Source organism: Acinonyx jubatus, chromosome E3 (assembly GCF_027475565.1).
Source record: "Acinonyx jubatus isolate Ajub_Pintada_27869175 chromosome E3, VMU_Ajub_asm_v1.0, whole genome shotgun sequence".
NCBI classification, from domain to species: domain Eukaryota; kingdom Metazoa; phylum Chordata; class Mammalia; order Carnivora; family Felidae; genus Acinonyx; species Acinonyx jubatus.
Genome location: NC_069398.1, coordinates 38,325,774 through 38,334,360, shown reverse-complemented (window position 1 = coordinate 38,334,360; position 8,587 = coordinate 38,325,774). Strand labels below are relative to the sequence as shown.

General features: G+C 46.0%; 1 long non-coding RNA gene across 1 annotated transcript; it reads right to left on the bottom strand.

Annotated features, from left to right (window-relative positions):
• Positions 1 to 1,718: 1,718 nt before the first annotated feature.
• On the bottom strand, positions 1,719 to 7,980 carry LOC113594945 (uncharacterized). Its single transcript, XR_003415428.2, has 3 exons — positions 7,691 to 7,980; positions 7,281 to 7,487; positions 1,719 to 3,891 (listed from the first exon to the last, which is right to left on the bottom strand). It is a non-coding gene; the product is annotated as an uncharacterized LOC113594945 (long non-coding RNA).
• Positions 7,981 to 8,587: the final 607 nt, after the last annotated feature.

Genomic DNA, 8,587 nt, shown 5'->3' with positions numbered 1-8,587 from the left:
CTACAACTCATTCTCACTGAAGAAAAGAAGACCTACAAGCCCTCGATAACTTATAGAATCCAGAAGTGCATGGAAGGAATAATACCTCATGAGCAAATGGGAAGTTCACTGCAGAAATATTAGAATGATTCACTATTTTCACTATCATGAGATCTGTTGGTGTAATTCACCGTATTTATTGGTCAAAGGTTTAAACTCATAATATTGTGTCAATAAATTCCAAAAAGGCATTTGATAAAATCCGTGTATTCCCGGATCTTTTTTCCTTAACCTTAGAAAAAGACTTGTCTGTGCCATACTAATACTATATGTATCTCAAATCAAAGGCAAAGATACTTTTTGGTGACTACTAGAAGAAATTGCGGTTAAGCAAAACCAAGACTACAGTGCCAGCTGCAACATTATTTTCTAACCGTTCTGGAAATGCTAACAGAGAGCCATTGGGTCCAGTCCTGAGAGCTGTTCCCCTTATACGGGCACCGAGCCAAGGGGACAAGAACAGGGCTGAGGCCCAGTCTGCTCCAGTCACCCTGTGAACCTCACACAAGGCTGAGGCAACTGGCAGAAAGAGGGACCTTTACTAATTGGTCCACTCAGAGGGCTTCCTTTATCTAATTGTTCTGCATAGTTGGGATGCCTTTAACTAACTGGAGGTACCTTTATCTAATTGGTGGGTGTCACCTTTTGGCAGTTTTTCAGCAGGCAGAGCATGCTGTATGACCTCTTGGTGGTCCTGTGCCACTATGGTCACATGATAGAATGAATCAAGAGGCATAAACATAGGTAAAGAGGAGACTAATCTATGATTATTTGCACATCATAAAATTGTATACACAGGGCGGCACCTGGGTGGCTCGTCAGTTGAGCATCCGACTTCGGCTCAGGTCATGATCTCACAGTTCGTGGGTTCGAGCCCCGCATCAGGCTCCATGCTGACAGCTCAGAGCCCGGAGCCTGCTTCGGATTCTGTGTCTCCCTCTCTCTCTGCCCCTCCTCCACTCACACTCTGTCTCTCGCTCTCAAAAAATAAATAAAACATTTGAAAAAAAATTTTTAAAAATTGTATACACAGGGAACCCAAAAGAATGACTGAAAAACCGTAGGAAACAGTGAAAAGAAGGTTGAAGTGGCCAGTTACAAAATTAGTATTAAAAGAAAAGCAATAGCTTTCTTATAAACAAACCGGGTAGAAAAATATATTTGAGGAAAAGAGCATTTTTTCAATAGCAACACCAGAAGAAAACATGTAGGAAGAAATGTAATGAGAAATATGCCCATATGACCTATATGAAGAATACCTTTACAGAGAAAAATGTAGAACTCTTATCAAGAGACATAAGAAAAGGGTCAAGTAAATGGAGAGATAGATCTTGTCTTTGCATAGGAAGAGTCCATATGAAGATACAATTCTCCTAAATAGTTCTACAAAGTTTACATAGTCCCAGTAAAGATTTCGACAAGATTTTTAAAAAACTGATTCAGAAGTCCATATGAATCACAAAGGTGTGAAGTTAGGCAAGAAAATTCTGAAAGGGACAGATAATGACCAGGAACTATCCAAAAATTCAATTTATTGTTATATAACTTCATTAATTAAAAAATACCAGACTAGGATAGTAACAGCTCAATAAAAAAAAAGAAGAATCTGTATATATCCACCAAAGTATACATGGGAATTTAGTATGTGATAAAACATTTCAAATTAACTGAAGAAATATCAATGACAGCATTGATGCCTGTTTGTTTAACAACGTAGGTGAAATCAGTTCTTTGAAAGACATAACCTACCAAAACTCATTCGAGAAGAAATAGGTAACCTGAATAGTTCTATTTCTACTAAAGAAATTATATTCCTAGTTACAAACATTCTAAGAAAGAAAATCCAGAATCAGTTGGTTTTATTGGCAAATTCTAACAAACATTTAAGGAAGAAACAGTATTAAGTCTATACAATCTCTTCCAGGACTTGGAAAAAGTGAGACTACTTCCCAACTCATTTTATGATGTCAGCATTACCTTGATACCAAATCCAGACAAAAATATTATAAGGGTGACATATAACTAAAAACATAATAATAAGGCAAAAAGAAAAGTCTTCACTCTCGGATGTCATGATATTCCCAAGAAGTCTACAAAAATTTTTTACAACTAATAAGTATGTTTAGCAAGGTCCTAGGGGACAAGGTCAGCATACAAAAATTGATCGTATTTCTATATACTAGTAAAGAACACATGGAAACCCAAAGTTTTTTCAAGGTACTATTTGTGATAATGACAATACTGATGAAATGAAATACTTAGGAATAAATCAAGCAAAATATGTGCAGAATCTAGATGAAAGAACACTAATGAAAGGTTTTTTTGTTGTTGTTGTTTTAAGAAATAAATGGAAAGGCATACCATATTCATGGACTAGAGAAGTCTGTATTGTTAAGACATCACTTCTACTCACACTGAATTTTAGATTTAGTGCCATCTGAATCAAAATCTCTCCACTATAGTTTCTAGGCACCAACAAGCTGACTTTAAAATTCATATGAAATGAAAAAAAATCATATGAAATGGCAAAGGGAATAAAATAGTCAAAATCATTTTGAAAGAGGTACAAAATTGGACACATACTACCTCATTAAAGCTACACTAATTATGACAATATCAGCTGAAGCACAGGCAAGCCAACTATGGCCCATGGGCCAAATCCAACCCACTACAGCCCAGCCTACAAAGTTAAGATTGGTTTTGACCCCTTTTAATGGTTGGAAGATCTACCCTCAACCACTGTTACTGAACAATGAATAGCTTTGAAGTTAGCTTTTACAGCGCTCGTGTGTGAAGCTTACACTGCAGTACATTTAGATGACAGCCAACATTGTTTGAATCACAAATAATCACAAACAATTGTAAGCACTTCACATGCTATCAAAAGATAAAACAAGAAATGAAATCTTCATTCCCACACAAATTCACAGCAGATATATCTTCCAAGCTCAGACTACAGTTCCAGCAGCATTTTTTTCCACATTTTTACGCGATGTGTAAGTACAAAGGAAATTTTCGTATTTCAAAATCCATTTAACTGTGCGTTTGAGGAGTTTCTACCTCACCTTCAATTGGTGGCAATTAATCTATAATGTAATGACATGCTAAAAGGCAAATATCAAGAAAGGAATCTAACTGAATTCTATAAATGCCATTCAAGCCATGAATACACTCCATTGAAATCATATTCATGGTGAAACACACAAAATCTTATTACAAGTCAGTTTTAACAGAGGAAGGTTTACAATAAATTTTGATGGTAGGGGATGCTGCCTTTGAACCCCAGCAAAGCAATATGTTATCCGAAGAACTTCATTTTTCTCATTAGTAGATACATATTGCAAAAAATATACATTTTCAATTATACAAATGTCACTAATAAAATTTTTGTGGAAACTTGTGTCTTATATAACAAGTATCTGTATGATGTCCTGAATGTTGCCTCTTGGCATGCAGAGCCTAAAAAATGTAATACTAGGCGCTTTACAGAAAAAACACACAAAATCCTGGACTGAAAGAATAAAGATACACAGATCAATGGAACAGAAGAGTCCAAAAATAGATCTTCACACATGTGGTCAATTTTCCACAAAAGTGCAGATCAGTGGAAAAGGAAGTGTCTTTTTCACGGATGGTGGTGGAACAGCTGGAATCCACGTATGGGGGGCGGGAGTAAACCTCCACTTTGGTCGGTACTTCAATCCATTATACAAAATGAATTCAAAATAGAGCATTGGGGGGTACCTGGGGAGCTCAGTCGGTTAAGCATCTGACTCTTGATTTCAGCTCCAGCCTTGATCTCAGGGTCGTGAGTTCAAAGCCCTGCATTAGTCTCCAGGCTGGGCTTGGAGCCTACTTAAAAAAAAATAGGGCATTGACCTAATTGCAAAGCCTAAAACCCTAAAACTTCTAACACACACACACACACACACACACACACACACACACAAGAATGTCTCCCATGACCTCAGATTAAACAAAGATTCCTGAGATATGACACCAAAAGCATAAAAGAAAATTTGAAAAATTGGACTTCATCAAAATTGAAACCTTTTTCTCTACAAAAGATTAACAGAGTGAAGAAACAAGGCACAGATTGGGAGAAAATATTTGTAAATTGCTGATCTGACAAAGGAGCTGCATGCAGAGTATATAAAACTCTCAAAACTCAACAGTAAGAAAATTAACCCAATTTTTAAACATGTTCAAAAAGGATATATGTATACACACACACACACACACACACACACACACACACACACACATATATGGCAAATCAGCCCATGAAAAGATGCTCAGCATTATCAGTCATTAGGAAAAGCAAATTCAAACCACAATAAAATACTACTACATAGCTACTAGAATGGCTAAAAAAAAATTTTAAGAGGTGGCAAAGTTACAGAGCGACTGGACTTCTTATATACCGCCAGGGGTGATGCAAAATGGCACAGTCACATGGGAAAATATTTTGGCAGTTTCTTGTGGTTTCTTTTAAAGCTAAACACATACTTCCATACAGTTCAACAATCCTATTTCTAAGGTTTTACCTAAGTAAAATTAATGTTTATTTTCAAACACACAAAAAACGTTTTGTTTTTTTTTACCCAAGAACCTATATACAAATTATTAATAGAAGGCTTTACTCAAAAGTTCCCCCAAACTAGGAACTGGACCCTCGCTAAGTGCCAAACACTTTTCGAAGTATTCTGTGTGTTTTCGTGCTGTGAATGCTCACGACAATCCTAGGAAGTGAGTACTGCGTGATCCCCACTTTACACAAGGGAACCAAGCTACAGGGAGGTTACGTCAGGCATTAAGAGCTGGGATTTAAGGCTGCGTGGCCACAGTCCATAACCATATTTTAGCCACTACAATATTAATTCCTCTCCATCACAGAATGAAGGAGTATGTGTATAACCCTTGGTCTAGAGTGAATCCTATGGAAACTATCAGAGAAATCCTATTCTAAAAATTCTGCATTGAATACCACCAACTTAGGTACTGCTGTACAAGAAAGTACATATATAAGCATATATAGTTACAGTTAGGCAGGGAGATAGTGTTTGTACCTCTGCAAAAGAAATATCTGCTGACGTATTGGTTTCATTTTTAAGATGCATTAGTGTGTAAGTATATATACGTGCCAGCCGACTTTTGCAATGACAAGGTTTAGTGCCTTTTGTAAAGCCATAGCTTTGCTTATGAGTGTCACCATGGGCTTTAACTTTTGCCATCAATCTTGACAAATGTCTGAGCCACAGGACTCCCAAGGAGAATTCCCTGCAATTTCTTGGCATGCTTTCACGCTATTTGAATGTAATTTACATACCAGAGACTGTTAAAGAGTCCCGGAACCTGACTGCCTGGCTCCTGGTCTCACCTCTACTGTGTAACTGTGAACAAATTCCGACCCTTATCTGGACCTCCGCTTGGAATAGGACACCGGATGGAGCACCTAGGCTTAGTGGGGCTCCAGCAGAGATGTGATTGTTGACAAATACCAGAAGGGTCCAGCCCTCTGCGCACAGTTGTTCGTGACCAAGTGCCCAGAGCCTGGAATCTTCCCACAGAACATCTTCCTTTGCCATTGACCTTCATACCCTCTCAGTTCATGATTACAATGGCTGATAATAGTTACCATGCGAGCACCCTAACAGGATTAAGAACAAAAGTATAAGTTAGTACTCCGCATGTGTCCGTCTTGGTCTGCATGCTCCCTCTTCCTGTACCCCCACCTTCCCTTCTGTCTGAGGGAAGTCTGAGTCAGCGGGCTCTGATCCTGGATTTGGTTATGCAGAACGCTTTCAGGTTTAGAAAGGGATGGAAAAAAAATTGCAAGGTGTAACCAATATAACTTAGAAATGGCAAGGATTGGTTCTTGAAAGAAAGATTGAATGAGGAAGAGGCTAGTCAGCCAGGCTTATGGAGTCTCCCGGCAGACACTTGGGTTGGGAGGGAGGGGGTGATGGGGAGAGAGGGTCTTTAAGATGCTTGCGACACATTAATAATCCCCCCCCACACACACACACCTCTCTTATAATTGCATTCAGTTCTTTTGTTTTTGTTTGGGGGTGGTTTTTTTGTTTGGTTGGTTGATGTGGTTTTTCTTGTTTTTGTTATGGGGGTTTTGTATGCTCATTATAGAGACCAGCCTGTGTGAGTCTCTAGCTATACCCATGTGACACTATCATTTCTTTTGCACGTGTGCGTCAGGCATTGTGATAAGCATTTATGCGTTTTCTCATCTGACCCTAAAACAAAATACTTTTGAGTTCGGTATGACTAGTATCATCACTTTGATTTTAGGGATAGGAGATGGAGGTTCTGAAAGGTCAAATGACGTGCCCGCACTTAGTTAAAGGGCCAGGGCCAGATGTGAAGCCAGGTCTTCTCACTCTTTCATTCAGCAACTATTTACCAAGTGCCGCCTCTGTGCCAGGCATTCTGGGACCCTGAGATGTAGCTATGAAGTAGACAAAGTCCCTTGTCTCTTGGAGCCCACGTTGTAGTGAGGGAGACAGAGGGAAGGAAAGCCAACAAATGAGTAAATAAACAGCACCACTTCAGATGGTAAAAGACAAGGGGCCCCGCAATCACTAATCCTCGGGAGTCTTTGGGTGGCTGGGGCAGAAGCCTCCAGACTGGAGTCATTACTTTACGGTTCTATCGGCCGCGTCCCGGTCGCGGACATGCGCTGGGAGCGGCCGGAGCCGGGCTGGCAGCAGGCGGCGCCCCAGGTGCGCCCCCCGGACCGCTGCGGGGAAGCCCCGCCGCCGGGCAGCTGAGCTGCAGGTGCGCCTCTGACGCCGAGGATCCGGAGTCGTAGGCCCCTGGCAGCGCTCAGTCCGGGCACTGGAGACCCGAGCGGGCCGGCCCGCAGCGACTGTTGGCCCCGCGCCTCCCTGCCCCGCGCACGAGACTCAGGCCCTAGGCCCTCGCCCAGTCCCGCCCCGCCCCCGCCACGCGACCTCACCGCCCCCCAGGGGATCCCTGGGCAGCCTCAGGACCTGTCTGCACCAGGTGACTCTGCCCCTGCCTTGGGACACTCCCATCCATGGTCGACCCCAACGCAACCTCAGGACCCTCTCAGCTCCAGATGCCCCCAGGCTGACCCGTATCCCTCCTGTCTGAGGGACCCTCCCGTCGGAGGTGACCCGGACCCTGCCAAAGGCTCAAAACAGCCAAAGTAAAACCAATGAATCGCCGAAGTCGTAATCAGCCAAACTTTATTGTGCACGCACCAAAATGAATTTGCAGACCAGGAAGGAAGCTCGGGGGATATATTGTAATAGAGCAGCTCGCACAGCGGGACAGCGGAGACTGTTCCTCACAGCGCTTCGTTACAACATTGCACCTTTCGGGGGCCGTCTGTCAACCTCGGCACATAGTTCACGTTTTGCTCATCATTTCCAGAGGCACAGCAAGAAATGATCCAAGTCAAGTTCGCCCTGCCAAAAGAGGCCACAATAAGCTCTGCTCCCAGGACTACACTGGCTCTGTCTGCTCAGGGACCCTGCAAGGTTGGTCTCGGTTTGTTTCTGATTTTAACCACCCTAACCCACGACCTTCCTGCTGAGGTGACCCCGACCCTGAATCACCACCCGCAGGCCTCCCCGCCCTTCTCCTCTCCAGCCCACGACCCTGGACACACCGCAGGATGCTGGGCCTTCCAACCCGCCCTGCGGCCGTTTTCTAGAAGGTTCCTCGCCCTCTGTCCAGAGCTCCCAGGGCCTCCCCGCCCAGCCGGCAGCCCGAGCCAGGCCCGAGGCGGCCACTCGCCCTCCCTCCGCGACACCGGGGCCCGCGCCCAAAGAAGAACAGTGCTGGGGGAAATGGCTGAACGGCCGGGGAAGGTCGAGGTTCGGGGAGCGACTGCTGCAGCGGCTGGAAGCGCAGGTGCACGCCACGACGCCCCGCCCCGCTCTGCCCTCCCCCCCGCCGGGAGCCCGGCGCCCCCTGCCGGTCGCGCGCGGGTGCGCGGGGTCTGCGCAGGCGCGGGCGGGGCGGGGCGTCCGGGCGGGCCGGGCACCCGCAGGGTTGGCGTACTGCGCACGCGCGAGCCGGCCGGCGCGCCCCCTGCAGGAGCTCGAGCCGCCCGGTCAGCCCCGCCGCGGGTTGCAGGTGCCCCCTCCCAGCCGGGCGGCCCAGCCGCTGTCACCACCGGCGGTCGTCGCCGCCGCCGCCGCGAGGCCGAGCGCAGCCGGGCCCGAGGCCGGGGACCCCGCGAGAGGGCAGCGCGCCGGCCGCCGCCGCCCTGGCGCCGAGGGTCGGTGAGTGCCGCCGGGACCCGCCACGCGCGCTCGCTTGCTCCGGAGGCTCGCGGCAGCCCCCCGCCCGGCCGCCTTCCTGCCGTGGCCGCCCCCCTCCCCCCTCCCCCCGCCCATCACTCTGCGGCCGTCCCCCTCCCGGCACCCCGCCCCGGCGCGGCAGGTGCACCTCCCGTGGAGGCAGCGCCTGGCCACCGAGACTCTGGCTTCCCCTCGGGCCGAGCCTCTGGGCGTGTCCCCCTCCTCGAGAGCGTCTCCCTCCCGCCGGCCCCCGAGCTGGA